This window comes from Rhipicephalus microplus, unplaced genomic scaffold (assembly GCF_043290135.1).
Source record: "Rhipicephalus microplus isolate Deutch F79 unplaced genomic scaffold, USDA_Rmic scaffold_201, whole genome shotgun sequence".
Classification (NCBI taxonomy): domain Eukaryota; kingdom Metazoa; phylum Arthropoda; class Arachnida; order Ixodida; family Ixodidae; genus Rhipicephalus; species Rhipicephalus microplus.
In genome coordinates, this window is record NW_027464772.1 from 37,501 (window position 1) to 52,500 (window position 15,000).

General features: G+C 61.2%; 2 non-coding genes across 2 annotated transcripts in view; both read right to left on the reverse strand.

Moving 5' to 3' along the window:
* LOC142792019 (5.8S ribosomal RNA) overlaps window positions 1–9 on the reverse strand; it is a 153-nt gene extending 144 nt beyond the window's left edge. The window contains exon 1 of the ribosomal RNA XR_012890584.1: window positions 1–9. This exon is cut by the window's left edge and continues 144 nt beyond it. This is a non-coding gene — a ribosomal RNA (5.8S ribosomal RNA).
* Window positions 10–1,728: 1,719 nt separating this feature from the next.
* On the reverse strand, window positions 1,729–3,543 carry LOC142792022 (small subunit ribosomal RNA). The gene has a single exon (XR_012890586.1). It is a non-coding gene; the product is annotated as a small subunit ribosomal RNA (ribosomal RNA).
* Between the last annotated feature and the right edge of the window lie 11,457 nt (window positions 3,544–15,000).

Here is a 15,000-nt window from a genome sequence, read left to right on the forward strand (position 1 = left end):
CTTAGAGTCGTGAAAAAGTGTTTGTTCAATTCCGTACAGTCAAAACCAAACGTTTCTGGCACTCGGCCAAACAGTGGCCAAGAAGGGCGCTTTTCAGCGCACGCTTGGACTCCAAAACTCTGCCGCGCCTTTTTCGGCTGCCGCAAATCGAGCAAACGGTGTGTTTCGGACGGCGTTTCGCTTCCGCTACTTGCGAGTGCTTTCGTGGTCCACCCCTCTATAAATACTCGGGAGGCGTCGAAGCCGGTTCTCCAAGCCGGACCCGTAGGTATCGTTGTGTGCTCGCTCTCATTGGCCCGCCTAACCAGAAAATGCCTGCGGTACACCCATTTGGATAAGAGTGCACGCAGATGCGGGCCTCGACGGCTACACATTTCCTCGGGCGGCCGCCTCCCGGCCTCCGTGGAGCGCGGGATGCACGGTCCCATCGACAAGCCTCTCCCGTTTTTACCGTGGCGTCGCGGTTCACCACGGCGGGCGGGTCGGTCTCCTCCGCATAAAAAGGGGGACCCCCGCTTTTTGTTCCACGAAATCGCACAAGCTTTTTTCGCATCCACGGTTTGCCACCGCACACCAAAATGCCGATCCGGCTGCCTACTTTAGCCAACAGGTGGAGCCAGGCGCGCCGTACTTGCGCGGCACTTCCCACGTCCACCGAAGTCGGTGCCAAGGACCACTTTCGGCGCCGGAGCCGCGTACGAGCCTACTCGAGGCGGAAGAACGAAGCCAGCAAGGGCCTGGCCGCAAGTGCGTTCAATTGTCGGGACGTCCAAGTCCCTCGTTCTTCCGTGCTTCCTCTTTCGGCAAGTCGTTGCGGCACCTTCCCAAAGCGCGCAGACCCGCTAATCGCGACGAGCGCGACGTGGCCGTGCCGCCTTTCCCTCGGCAGCAAGCAAAACGCCTGGCAACGTCGACGCTCCCCTAACCGCGATCTCGCACCGTGTTTCGTGTGGCGAATTCAAAAGCCGGCCGGCGCTGCTGCAACCATTACGGTCGGTACGCATACGCCGCGGAGGGCGGGACGGTCATCGGAGCGTGCGGTTCCTCCATCGAGTACTGCGCACCTCGGCCGTCGCATCGCCGTGCCATGACCGGCCGCGCGTCAACGCGAACCGGTGCCAGCGAGATCCCTCGCCTGCAAGAACCGACCGGCAGCCTCCGTCACCCGAGGACGCGGAGGCGCTTGCCGCGGACGGCGGGACGGTATGCACTGGTGCACAGCGGACCCGTCACATCGCCAGTTCCTTGACCGACCGCCGACGCTTGTGCCGTTCCTCTCGTACTTGGCAGTCGCCGCGCGATTGTCGGGTCTCGTTCTTGCACGCTCGAACGGTCGGGAGGGCACTCGGCTGGCGTTTCGGGAACGCGCAGCCTCGCCTTCTACCGACGTAACCACGACTCGCCGTTCGCGCTCCGCCGCTCCTGTTTACAGTACTAGGCGGTCCCGCAGCGGTCGGGTCGCGCATTTCGAGCGCTTCGAGCCACGGTGCAGTGGCGGGTCGAAAGCCGACCTATGAGTGCGTTGCGCCGTTTGTACCCGCGTCCGCCACCTGGCCGACCGTCCAAGGTCGCGGTGTTGGCGTCCGCTGGGCGCAACAATTTGTCACGGGGTGCCGCTCCACATTCAGGCAGCCCCGTGGGGAAAAGCCGACCCCGCGTCCAAACGGGGTCAGCGGCAGAAAGTGTCGGGCGCAGACGCAGCTGAGGCGCTCACCCTTCACAATCCGTTAATGATCCTTCCGCAGGTTCACCTACGGAAACCTTGTTACGACTTTTACTTCCTCTAAATGATCAAGTTTGGTCATCTTTCCAACAGACCGGCGCAACCGAAAGGCCGCGCCGGACATCGGTCCGAAGACCTCACTAAATCATTCAATCGGTAGTAGCGACGGGCGGTGTGTACAAAGGGCAGGGACGTAATCAACGCGAGCTTATGACTCGCGCTTACTGGGAATTCCTCGTTCAAGGGGAACAATTGCAAGCCCCTATCCCAATCACGAAAGAAGTTCCACGGGTTACCCAGTCTTTTCAGACAGGGATAAAGACACGCTGCTTCCTTCAGTGTAGCGCGCGTGCGGCCCCGGACATCTAAGGGCATCACAGACCTGTTATTGCTCTGTTTCGTGCGGCTAGGAGCCGCTTGTCCCTCTAAGAAGGTTGTAAGGTGCTGGGAACCCCGCACCTATTTAATAGGCTAGAGTCTCGTTCGTTATCGGAATTAACCAGACAAATCGCTCCACCAACTAAGAACGGCCATGCACCACCATCCACCGAATCAAGAAAGAGCTCTCAATCTGTCAATCCTCCCAGTGTCCGGGCCGGGTAAGTTTTCCCGTGTTGAGTCAAATTAAGCCGCAGGCTCCACTCCTGGTGGTGCCCTTCCGTCAATTCCTTTAAGTTTCAGCTTTGCAACCATACTTCCCCCGGAACCCAAATACTTTGGTTTCCCGGAAGCTGCCCGCCGAGTCATTTGAGTAACTCAGGCGGATCGCTGGTTGGCATCGTTTATGGTCAGAACTAGGGCGGTATCTGATCGCCTTCGAACCTCTGACTTTCGTTCTTGATCAATGAAAACATTCTTGGCAAATGCTTTCGCAGTAGTTCGTCTTGCGACGGTCCAAGAATTTCACCTCTAGCGCCGCAATACGAATGCCCCCGTCCGTCCCTCTTAATCATTACCTCGTATTCCAAAAACCAACAGAACAGAAACGAGGTCTTGTTCTATTATTCCATGCAAGTTTATTCAGGCGACTCGCCTGCGTTGAGCACTCTAATTTTTTCAAAGTAAAAGCACCGGCCATCTCGAGGCACACAATGAAGTGCACCAAGAAAGAACCGGCATGATGTTCAGTCCGAGCCGTCGCATCGGGTAGATGCACTACTCGTCTGGAACTGAGATCCAACTACGAGCTTTTTAACCGCAGCAGCTTTAGTATACGCTATTGGAGCTGGAATTACCGCGGCTGCTGGCACCAGACTTGCCCTCCAATTGATCCTCGTTAAAGGATTTAGAGTGTACTCATTTCAATTACGGGGCCTCAAAAGAGTCCCGTATTGTTATTTTTCGTCACTACCTCCCCGTGCCGGGAGTGGGTAATTTGCGCGCCTGCTGCCTTCCTTGGATGTGGTAGCCGTTTCTCAGGCTCCCTCTCCGGAATCGAACCCTGATTCTCCGTTACCCGTAACAACCATGGTAAGCAAGTAACCTACCATCGAAAGTTGATAAGGCAGACACTTGAAAGAAACGTCGCCGGCTCGTGGCCATGCGATCAGCACAAAGTTATCCAGAGTCACCACACAATACGGGCCGAAACCCGATCGATCTTGGTCTAATAAAAGCACCCGTTACCCAAAGGGCTCCAGGCTCACTGCATGTATTAGCTCTAGAATTGCCACAGTTATCCAAGTAGGAAGAAACGATCTAAGGAACCATAACTGATTTAATGAGCCATTCGCGGTTTCGCCTTATTTCGGCATGTACTTAGACATGCATGGCTTAATCTTTGAGACAAGCATATGATTACTGGCAGGATCAACCAGGTAATCGTTCGACTGCGCGTCCGTCCTCGCCCTCGGCGGGCCGGACGCAGTCTGTGTGCGGCGGAGGCCACCTTCAGGCGCCCCAACACGCTTATTTTGCACTCCGAGATGACGGCGTTCGAGCTCGCTACGGCACAACCTTCCCGAAAGACGAGTGGGAGCCGTGCGGCAAGAAGCACGTTCATGCTCGCTCTTTTTCGTTGCATCGACTCGGTCGCGCCGTGCGGGTTGCCCAAGCCCGCTGCACTGTCGGTGGACCGGCCGGAACTAGCAACGGAGCCGAGACTGCAAAGCCGCCAGACGACGGGTCACGCCCGCGTCTTCGGCGCTTTCGCAACTGAATCGCCCGAGGACGACACGGAACACACCTCGATATCGTGGTAAAACGGCACCGTCCGACAACCAGCCCCTAACGCATCAAGCGGATGAGGCTGCAGACGACTGCCGTGGATTCCCCTGGAGCAGACCCGAGGACACGCTTGACGAGGCCGAAGCCCGCCGCATATCAGACACCCGGTCGCTTTCGCGTACGCCGCTCACGAGAACCCCCACATAATAGCAGCGATAAGTACCCAGACCTCCTTGGGCCCTAATACGAGCGTACTCGAGAAAATTTCACCGCGGGTGTGCCCCGAAACGTGTGGCATGTTGAGCGTGCCACAAGTCTACGTCGCTCTCAAACCCGCCGAGGTCGTAGAATTTGCGACCCTACTCACGAAATTCCCACCGAGGATACGGCCGCAAACGTACCGCACCTTGGGTAGGCCACGAGTTTGTGCAACACTACGCTGACGGCACAGCACCGAGGTCGTGCGCGCACGCACGGGAAAATTCCGCCGCGGTTTCTGCCGAAAACGTGAGGCACCACGACTCTCCGCAAGTTCGCGTCGACTGCGAAAGACCGAAGTCGTGAACGACGTGTCCGCTACTCGCCGCCGACACGCTGGACACCAAACGTACAACGACTCGACGGCGTCGTAGAGGCCCACGACGCGGTTTTCCTTAACGACGTCTCGGCGTGGCACCGACAGGTTAGAACGGCCGACCAACGTTCCCTGTCCGCCGTTCGGCTCAGTCGAAGGGCTCGGCGACTTCGGCAACGCTGCGAAGCCGCACGGTGACGCACGCCATGTCCCCATTTTTTTTTTTCTTTCTGCGTCTGCCGGGGTGCCCCTATAATAGCAGCGATAAGCACCCAGACCGCCGTGGGTCGCTCGCCCCGGCTGACGTGGTTTTTCGTACTCCTGCGGCGGTCGCCGTCAAGCACGTCCAAATACGCTACTTTCGTGGGCGCATTCACGCTCTTTCGCTTCGCCGGAGTGCCAGCACTCACTCTGCCAAAAACGGCGAACATCCGAGCGGCGGTTCCCACTTTTGCGTCGGCGTCGCAAACCCCGCCCCGGCAGACGAGGTTTGCCGTACTCGTGCGACGGTGGCCGGCGGGCACGTCGAAAGACGCCGATATCGTGCGCGAATTGGCGCACCTTGGCTTCACCGGAGTGCCGCCACTGACTCCTCCAAAAACGGCGAAGATCCGAGCGGCGCTTCCCACTTTCGCATCGGCGTCCCGAACTCCGCCCCGGCTGACGCGGTTTACCGTACTCGTGCGACGGTCGCCGGCGAGCACGTGGAAAGACGCCGATATCGTGCCCGAATCGGCTCCGTTCGGCTTCGCCGGAGTGCCAGCACTGGCTCGGCGAAAGACGACGAACATCCGAGCGACGGTTCTCACTATTGCGTACGCGTCGCAAACCCCGCCCCGGCAGACGCACTTTGCCGTACTCGTGCGACGGTCGCCGGCGAGCACGTAGAAAGACGCCGATATCGTGCCGGAATCGGCCCCGTTTGGCTTCGCCGGAGTGCCAGCACTCACTCGGCCACAAACGGCGAACATCCGAGCGGCGGTTCCCACTTAGCCGTCGGCGTCCCGAACTCCGCCCCGGCAGACGCGGTTGCCGAGCTCGTGCGACTAGCGACCGCGAAGCCGTCTCGCGACGCCGCTTTCGTGCGCGGCTCCCACTGCGACCTGGGTCACCCGAGGTCGACGAGCAAAAAAGAATGTCGAAAAAAATTTTTTTTTTTTTTGCGTCTGCCGGGGTGCCCCTATAATAGCAGCGATAAGCACCCAGACCGCCATGGGTCGCTCGCCCCGGCTGACGTGGTTTTTCGTTTTCCTGCGGTGGTCGTCGTCAAGCACGTCCAAACACGCCACTTTCGTGGGCGCATTCGCGCTCTTTCGCTTCGCCGGAGTGCCAGCACTCACTCTGCCAAAAACGGCGAACATCCGAGCGGCGGTTCCCACTTTTGCGTCGGCGTCGCAAACCCCGCCCCGGCAGACGAGGTTTGCCGTACTCGTGCGACGGTGGCCGGCGGGCACGTCGAAAGACGCCGATATCGTGCGCGAATTGGCGCACCTTGGCTTCACCGGAGTGCCGCCACTGACTCCTCCAAAAACGGCGAAGATCCGAGCGGCGCTTCCCACTTTCGCATCGGCGTCCCGAACTCCGCCCCGGCTGACGCGGTTTACCGTACTCGTGCGACGGTCGCCGGCGAGCACGTGGAAAGACGCCGATATCGTGCCCGAATCGGCTCCGTTCGGCTTCGCCGGATTGCCAGCACTGGCTCGGCGAAAGACGACGAACATCCGAGCGACGGTTCTCACTATTGCGTACGCGTCGCAAACCCCGCCCCGGCAGACGCACTTTGCCGTACTCGTGCGACGGTCGCCGGCGAGCACGTAGAAAGACGCCGATATCGTGCCGGAATCGGCCCCGTTTGGCTTCGCCGGAGTGCCAGCACTCACTCGGCCACAAACGGCGAACATCCGAGCGGCGGTTCCCACTTAGCCGTCGGCGTCCCGAACTCCGCCCCGGCAGACGCGGTTGCCGAGCTCGTGCGACTAGCGACCGCGAAGCCGTCTCGCGACGCCGCTTTCGTGCGCGGCTCCCACTGCGACCTGGGTCACCCGAGGTCGACGAGCAAAAAAGAATGTCGAAAAAAATTTTTTTTTTTTTTTTTGCGTCTGCCGGGGTGCCCCTATAATAGCAGCGATAAGCACCCAGACCGCCATGGGTCGCTCGCCCCGGCTGACGTGGTTTTTCGTTTTCCTGCGGTGGTCGTCGTCAAGCACGTCCAAACACGCCACTTTCGTGGGCGCATTCGCGCTCTTTCGCTTCGCCGGAGTGCCAGCACTCACTCTGCCAAAAACGGCGAACATCCTAGTGGCGGTTCCCACTTTTGCGTCGGCGTCGCCAACCCCGCCCCGGCATACGCGGTTTGCCGTACTCGTGCGGCGGTGGCCGGCGGGCACGTCGAAAGACACCGATATCGTGCGCGAGTCGATGCTTCTTGGTCTCGCAGGAGGGCCGCCACTCACTCCTGCAAAAACGGCGAAGATCCGAGCGGCGCTTCCCACTTTTTCGTCGGCGTCGCAAACCTCGCCCCGGCAGACGCGCTTTGCCGTACTCGTGCGACGGTCGCCGGCGAGCACGTCGAAATACGCCGATATCGTGCCCGAATCGGCCCCGTTTCGCTTCGCCGGAGTGCCAGCACTCGCTCGGCCAAAGACGACGAACATCCGAGCGACGGTTCCCACTATTGCGTACGCGTCGCGAACCCCGCCCCGGCAGACGCGGTTTGCCGTACTCGTGCGGCGGTGGCCGGCGGGCACGTCGAAAGACGCCGATATCGTGCACGAATTGGCGCTCCTTGGCTTCACCGGAGTGCCAGCACTCACTCGGCCAAAAACGGCGAACATCCGAGCAGCGGTACCCACTTAGCCGTCGGCATCCCGAACTCCGCGCCGGCTGACGCGGTTGCCGAGCTCGTGCGACTAGCGACCGCGAACGCGTCTCGCGACGCCGCTTTCGTGCGCGGCTCCCATTGCGACCTGGGTTACCCGAGCTCGACCAGCAAAAAAGAAGGTCGAAAATTTTTTTTTTTTTTTCTGCGTCTGCCGGGGTGCCCCTATAATAGCAGCGATAAGCACCCAGACCGCCGTGTGTCGCTCGCCCCGGCTGACGTGGTTTTTCGTACTCCTGCAGCGGTCGCCGTCACGCACGTCCAAATACGCCACTTTCGTGGGCGCATTCGCGCTCTTTCGCGTCGCCGGAGTGCCAGCACTCACTCTGCCAAAAACGGCCAACATCCGAGCGGCGGTTCCCACTTTTGCGTCGGCGTCGTAAACCCCGCCCCGGCAGACGCGGTTTGCCCTACTCGTGCGACGGTCGCCGGCGAGCGCGTCGAAAGACGCCGATATCGTGCGCTAATTGGCGCTCCTTGGCTTCTCCGGAGTGCCGCCACTCACTCCTCCAAAAACGGCGAAGATCCGAGCGGCGTTCTCCACTTTCGCATCGGCGTCCCGAACTCCGCCCGGGCTGACGCGGTTTACCGTACTCGTGCGACGGTCGCCGGCGGGCACGTCGAAAGACGCCGATATCGTGCCGTAATCGGCCCCGTTTGGCTTCGCCCGTGTGCCAGCACTCACTCGGCCAAAAACGGCGAACATCCGAGCAGCGTTTCCCACTTTCGCATCGGCGTCCCGAAGCCCGCCCCGGCAGACGCGGTTTGCCCTACTCGAGCGACGGTCGCCGGCGATCACGTCGAAAGGCGCCGAATTCGTGCACGAATCGATGCTTCTTGGTCTCGCAGGAGGGCCGCCACTCACTCCTGCAAAAACGGCGAAGATCCGAGTTGCGCTTCCCACTTTTTCGTCGGCGTCCCGAACTACGCCCCGGCTGACGCGGTTTACCGTACTCGTGCGACGGTCGCCGGCGGGCACTTCAAAATACGCCGATTTCGTGGGCGCATTCACGCTGTTTCGCTTCCCCGGAGTGCCAACACTCACTCTGCCGAAAGCGGCGATCATCCGAGCGGCGGTTCCCACTTTTGCGTCGGCTTCGCAAACGGCGCCCCGGCAGACGCGCTCGTGCGACGTACTCGTGCGACGGTCGCCGGCGAGCACGTCGAAAGACGCCGATATCGTGCTCGAATCGACCCCGTTTCGCTTCGCCGGAGTGCTGCCAGTCACGGCGCAGAAAACGGCGAACAAGTGTTTTTTTTTTTTTTTTTCCTAGAATTTGTGTTATAGAAGGCACATTTGATATCGGACGATAATTTTCAACTTTATCACGCGCACCGATTTTCGTGTAGAGGTTTGCAAGTTTATGGGAATTTCTCCACTTGGAATAATGCGATTTAGTAGTACTACGAGAACTTCATGGATGTACTCAAGGGTACGGGGCAAGTCAGTTACGTCAACACCTGCAGATTTTTTACACTTCAAACTGAAAATTGTTGGTTGTGAGTCCTCGTGTGATATTAAAGGCCGATTCGCTAACACATAGAACAAAGAAAGAAAGGAAGAAAAAACGCCCGCGCTCGCTCAAGAAACCTGGGTTCGCAACAAGTGGCAACAACAAGCAACCGAGCGAGTGCGCCAAAACCCGTGGCGGCCGAACAAACGCGAAGTCCCAACCGCGTCAGCCGGGGCGGCACGGGACAGGAAAAATCACTTCAGCCGGGGCGGCGGGGCACCGAATAAACCTCGTCACCTCGTCGCAGGATAAAAGAGGAAACAAAAAGTCTAAACAGCGTCTGCTGGAGCGAATGCGTAATAAAACAACAACAACAACAAAAAAAAAAACACCCGCGCTCAAGAAGTCTGCAATCACCACAAAAGGCGACTGTGACCGAGCAGCGTCAGCCGGGGCCGTGCGGAAACGGAAAAACCGCGACTACCGGGGCGTCGAGGCACCGAAAAATCCACTTCAGCCGCGGCGAAAAAAAAAAACAAAAAGAAAGACGGAGGGGGGGGGGGGGGAACCACGTCTGCCGGGGCGAAGGAAAAAAAAAAAACGCGTCTGCCGGGGCGAGCCCGGGTGCGGCACCACCGGGAAAACTGTGGCAAACAGACATGGCGATCGAGTGAGTGGGCCGCCAGCCAGGCTCAGCCAAAAAGTGCAAAGTCCGAACTGCGTCAGCCGGGGCGGCAAAAACCACGTCAGCCGGGGCGGCGCAAAAAACCGCGTCTGCCGGGGCGGCACGAAACCGCGTCAGCCGGGGCGGCGCGAAAACTGCGTCAGCCGGGGCGAAAGAAAAAAAAAAAAAAACGCGTCTGCCGGGGCGAGCCCGGGTGCGGCACCACCGGGAAAACTGTGGCAAACAGACATGGCGATCGAGTGAGTGGGCCGCCAGCCAGGCACAGCCGAAAAGTGCAAAGTCCGAACCGTGTCAGCCGGGGCGGCAAAAAACCGCGTCAGCCGGGGCGGCGCAAAAAACCGCGTCTGCCGGGGCGGCACGAAACCGCGTCAGCCGGGGCGGCGCGAAAACTGCGTCAGCCGGGGCGAGCCCGGGTGCGGCACCACCGGGAAAACTGTGGCAAACAGACATGGCGATCGAGTGAGTGGGCCGCCAGCCAGGCTCAGCCAAAAAGTGCCAAGTCCGAACTGCGTCAGCCGGGGCGGCAAAAAACCGCGTCAGCCGGGGCGGCGCAAAAAACCGCGTCTGCCGGGGCGGCGCGAAAACCGCGTCTGCCGGGGCGGCGCGAAAACTGCGTCAGCCGGGGCGAAAGAAAAAAAAAAACGCGTCTGCCGGGGCGAGCCCGGGTGCGGCACCACCGGGAAAACTGTGGCAAACAGACATGGCGATCGAGTGAGTGGGCCGCCAGCAAGGCTCAGCCAAAAAGTGCTAAGTCCGAACTGCGTCAGCTGGGGCGGCAAAAAACCGCGTCTGCCGGGGCGGCACGAAACCGCGTCAGCCGGGGCGGCGCGAAAACCGCGTCTGCCGGGGCGGCACGAAACCGCGTCAGCCGGGGCGGCGCGAAAACTGCGTCAGCCGGGGCGAGCCCGGGTGCGGCACCACCGGGAAAACTGTGGCAAACAGACATGGCGATCGAGTGAGTGGGCCGCCAGCCAGGCACAGCCGAAAAGTGCTAAGTCCGAACTGCGTCAGCCGGGGCGGCAAAAACCGCGTCAGCCGGGGCGGCGCGAAAACCGCGTCTGCCGGGGCGGCACGAAACCGCGTCAGCCGGGGCGGCGCGAAAACTGCGTCAGCCGGGGCGAGCCCGGGTGCGGCACCACCGGGAAAACTGTGGCTAACAGACATGGCGATCGAGTGAGTGGGCCACCAGCCAGGCTCAGCCAAAAAGTGCTAAGTCCGAACTGCGTCAGCCGGGGCGGCAAAAACCGCGTCAGCCGGGGCGGCGCAAAAAACCGCGTCTGCCGGGGCGGCACGAAACCGCGTCAGCCGGGGCGGCGCGAAAACTGCGTCAGCCGGGGCGAAAGAAAAAAAAAAAACGCGTCTGCCGGGGCGAGCCCGGGTGCGGCACCACCGGGAAAACTGTGGCAAACAGACATGGCGATCGAGTGAGTGGGCCGCCAGCCAGGCACAGCCGAAAAGTGCCAAGTCCGAACTGCGTCAGCCGGGGCGGCAAAAAACCGCGTCAGCCGGGGCGGCGCAAAAAACCGCGTCTGCCGGGGCGGCACGAAACCGCGTCAGCCGGGGCGGCGCGAAAACTGCGTCAGCCGGGGCGAGCCCGGGTGCGGCACCACCGGGAAAACTGTGGCAAACAGACATGGCGATCGAGTGAGTGGGCCGCCAGCCAGGCTCAGCCAAAAAGTGCCAAGTCCGAACTGCGTCAGCCGGGGCGGCGCAAAAAACAGCGTCTGCCGGGGCGGCGCGAAAACCGCGTCTGCCGGGGCGGCGCGAAAACTGCGTCAGCCGGGGCGAAAGAAAAAAAAAACGCGTCTGCCGGGGCGAGCCCGGGTGCGGCACCACCGGGAAAACTGTGGCAAACAGACATGGCGATCGAGTGAGTGGGCCGCCAGCAAGGCTCAGCCAAAAAGTGCCAAGTCCGAACTGCGTCAGCCGGGGCGGCAAAAAACCGCGTCTGCCGGGGCGGCACGAAACCGCGTCAGCCGGGGCGGCGCGAAAACCGCGTCTGCCGGGGCGGCACGAAACCGCGTCAGCCGGGGCGAGCCCGGGTGCGGCACCACCGGGAAAACTGTGGCAAACAGACATGGCGATCGAGTGAGTGGGCCGCCAGCCAGGCACAGCCGAAAAGTGCTAAGTCCGAACTGCGTCAGCCGGGGCGGCAAAAACCGCGTCAGCCGGGGCGGCGCAAAAACCGCGTCTGCCGGGGCGAATGCAAAAAAAACAAAGAAAAAAGCCCGCGCTTAATCAAAAGAAAACAAAGAAAAAAGCTTGCGCTTAATCAAAAGAAAACAAACAAAAAAAGTTCGCGCTTAAGCCTGGCGGTGGAACCACCGGGGCAAACAGACCTGGCGATCGAGTGAGTGGGCCGCCAGCCGGGGTGAGCCAAAAAGTGCAAAGTCGGAACCGCGTCAGCCGGGGCGGCACGGGACAGGAAAAATCACTTCAGCCGGGGCGGCGGGGCACCGAATAAACCTCGTCACCTCGTCGCAGGATAAAAGAGGAAACAAAAAGTCTAAACAGCGTCTGCTGGAGCGAATGCGTAATAAAACAACAACAACAACAAAAAAAAAAAAACACCCGCGCTCAAGAAGTCTGCAATCACCACAAAAGGCGACTGTGACCGAGCAGCGTCAGCCGGGGCCGTGCGGAAACGGAAAAACCGCGACTACCGGGGCGTCGAGGCACCGAAAAATCCACTTCAGCCGCGGCGAAAAAAAAAAACAAAAAGAAAGACGGAGGGGGGGGGAACCACGTCTGCCGGGGCGAAGGAAAAAAAAAAACGCGTCTGCCGGGGCGAGCCCGGGTGCGGCACCACCGGGAAAACTGTGGCAAACAGACATGGCGATCGAGTGAGTGGGCCGCCAGCCAGGCTCAGCCAAAAAGTGCAAAGTCCGAACTGCGTCAGCCGGGGCGGCAAAAACCACGTCAGCCGGGGCGGCGCAAAAAACCGCGTCTGCCGGGGCGGCACGAAACCGCGTCAGCCGGGGCGGCGCGAAAACTGCGTCAGCCGGGGCGAAAGAAAAAAAAAAAAAAACGCGTCTGCCGGGGCGAGCCCGGGTGCGGCACCACCGGGAAAACTGTGGCAAACAGACATGGCGATCGAGTGAGTGGGCCGCCAGCCAGGCACAGCCGAAAAGTGCAAAGTCCGAACCGTGTCAGCCGGGGCGGCAAAAAACCGCGTCAGCCGGGGCGGCGCAAAAAACCGCGTCTGCCGGGGCGGCACGAAACCGCGTCAGCCGGGGCGGCGCGAAAACTGCGTCAGCCGGGGCGAGCCCGGGTGCGGCACCACCGGGAAAACTGTGGCAAACAGACATGGCGATCGAGTGAGTGGGCCGCCAGCCAGGCTCAGCCAAAAAGTGCCAAGTCCGAACTGCGTCAGCCGGGGCGGCAAAAAACCGCGTCAGCCGGGGCGGCGCAAAAAACCGCGTCTGCCGGGGCGGCGCGAAAACCGCGTCTGCCGGGGCGGCGCGAAAACTGCGTCAGCCGGGGCGAAAGAAAAAAAAAAACGCGTCTGCCGGGGCGAGCCCGGGTGCGGCACCACCGGGAAAACTGTGGCAAACAGACATGGCGATCGAGTGAGTGGGCCGCCAGCAAGGCTCAGCCAAAAAGTGCTAAGTCCGAACTGCGTCAGCTGGGGCGGCAAAAAACCGCGTCTGCCGGGGCGGCACGAAACCGCGTCAGCCGGGGCGGCGCGAAAACCGCGTCTGCCGGGGCGGCACGAAACCGCGTCAGCCGGGGCGGCGCGAAAACTGCGTCAGCCGGGGCGAGCCCGGGTGCGGCACCACCGGGAAAACTGTGGCAAACAGACATGGCGATCGAGTGAGTGGGCCGCCAGCCAGGCACAGCCGAAAAGTGCTAAGTCCGAACTGCGTCAGCCGGGGCGGCAAAAACCGCGTCAGCCGGGGCGGCGCGAAAACCGCGTCTGCCGGGGCGGCACGAAACCGCGTCAGCCGGGGCGGCGCGAAAACTGCGTCAGCCGGGGCGAGCCCGGGTGCGGCACCACCGGGAAAACTGTGGCTAACAGACATGGCGATCGAGTGAGTGGGCCACCAGCCAGGCTCAGCCAAAAAGTGCCAAGTCCGAACTGCGTCAGCCGGGGCGGCAAAAACCGCGTCAGCCGGGGCGGCGCAAAAAACCGCGTCTGCCGGGGCGGCACGAAACCGCGTCAGCCGGGGCGGCGCGAAAACTGCGTCAGCCGGGGCGAAAGAAAAAAAAAAAAACGCGTCTGCCGGGGCGAGCCCGGGTGCGGCACCACCGGGAAAACTGTGGCAAACAGACATGGCGATCGAGTGAGTGGGCCGCCAGCCAGGCACAGCCGAAAAGTGCCAAGTCCGAACTGCGTCAGCCGGGGCGGCAAAAAACCGCGTCAGCCGGGGCGGCGCAAAAAACCGCGTCTGCCGGGGCGGCACGAAACCGCGTCAGCCGGGGCGGCGCGAAAACTGCGTCAGCCGGGGCGAGCCCGGGTGCGGCACCACCGGGAAAACTGTGGCAAACAGACATGGCGATCGAGTGAGTGGGCCGCCAGCCAGGCTCAGCCAAAAAGTGCCAAGTCCGAACTGCGTCAGCCGGGGCGGCGCAAAAAACCGCGTCTGCCGGGGCGGCGCGAAAACCGCGTCTGCCGGGGCGGCGCGAAAACTGCGTCAGCCGGGGCGAAAGAAAAAAAAAACGCGTCTGCCGGGGCGAGCCCGGGTGCGGCACCACCGGGAAAACTGTGGCAAACAGACATGGCGATCGAGTGAGTGGGCCGCCAGCAAGGCTCAGCCAAAAAGTGCCAAGTCCGAACTGCGTCAGCCGGGGCGGCAAAAAACCGCGTCTGCCGGGGCGGCACGAAACCGCGTCAGCCGGGGCGGCGCGAAAACCGCGTCTGCCGGGGCGGCACGAAACCGCGTCAGCCGGGGCGAGCCCGGGTGCGGCACCACCGGGAAAACTGTGGCAAACAGACATGGCGATCGAGTGAGTGGGCCGCCAGCCAGGCACAGCCGAAAAGTGCTAAGTCCGAACTGCGTCAGCCGGGGCGGCAAAAACCGCGTCAGCCGGGGCGGCGCAAAAACCGCGTCTGCCGGGGCGAATGCAAAAAAAACAAAGAAAAAAGCCCGCGCTTAATCAAAAGAAAACAAAGAAAAAAGCTTGCGCTTAATCAAAAGAAAACAAACAAAAAAAGTTCGCGCTTAAGCCTGGCGGTGGAACCACCGGGGCAAACAGACCTGGCGATCGAGTGAGTGGGCCGCCAGCCGGGGTGAGCCAAAAAGTGCAAAGTCGGAACCGCGTCAGCCGGGGCGGCGCGAAAACCGCGTCAGCCGGGGCGGCGCAAAAACTGCGTCAGCCGGGGCGGCACGGAAAAACGAAAACCGCGTCAGCCGGGGCGGCACGGAAAAACGAAAACCACGTCAGCCGGGGCGACATCAAAATGAGGAAAAAAAAAAAAAACTGCCTTAGGACACCTGCGTACACTTTCATGCGTTTGGGCATATCTCTCTGTAACACGCGCGCCCCTCGTTACGCGCGGCACTCTGTTTTCTCCGACAC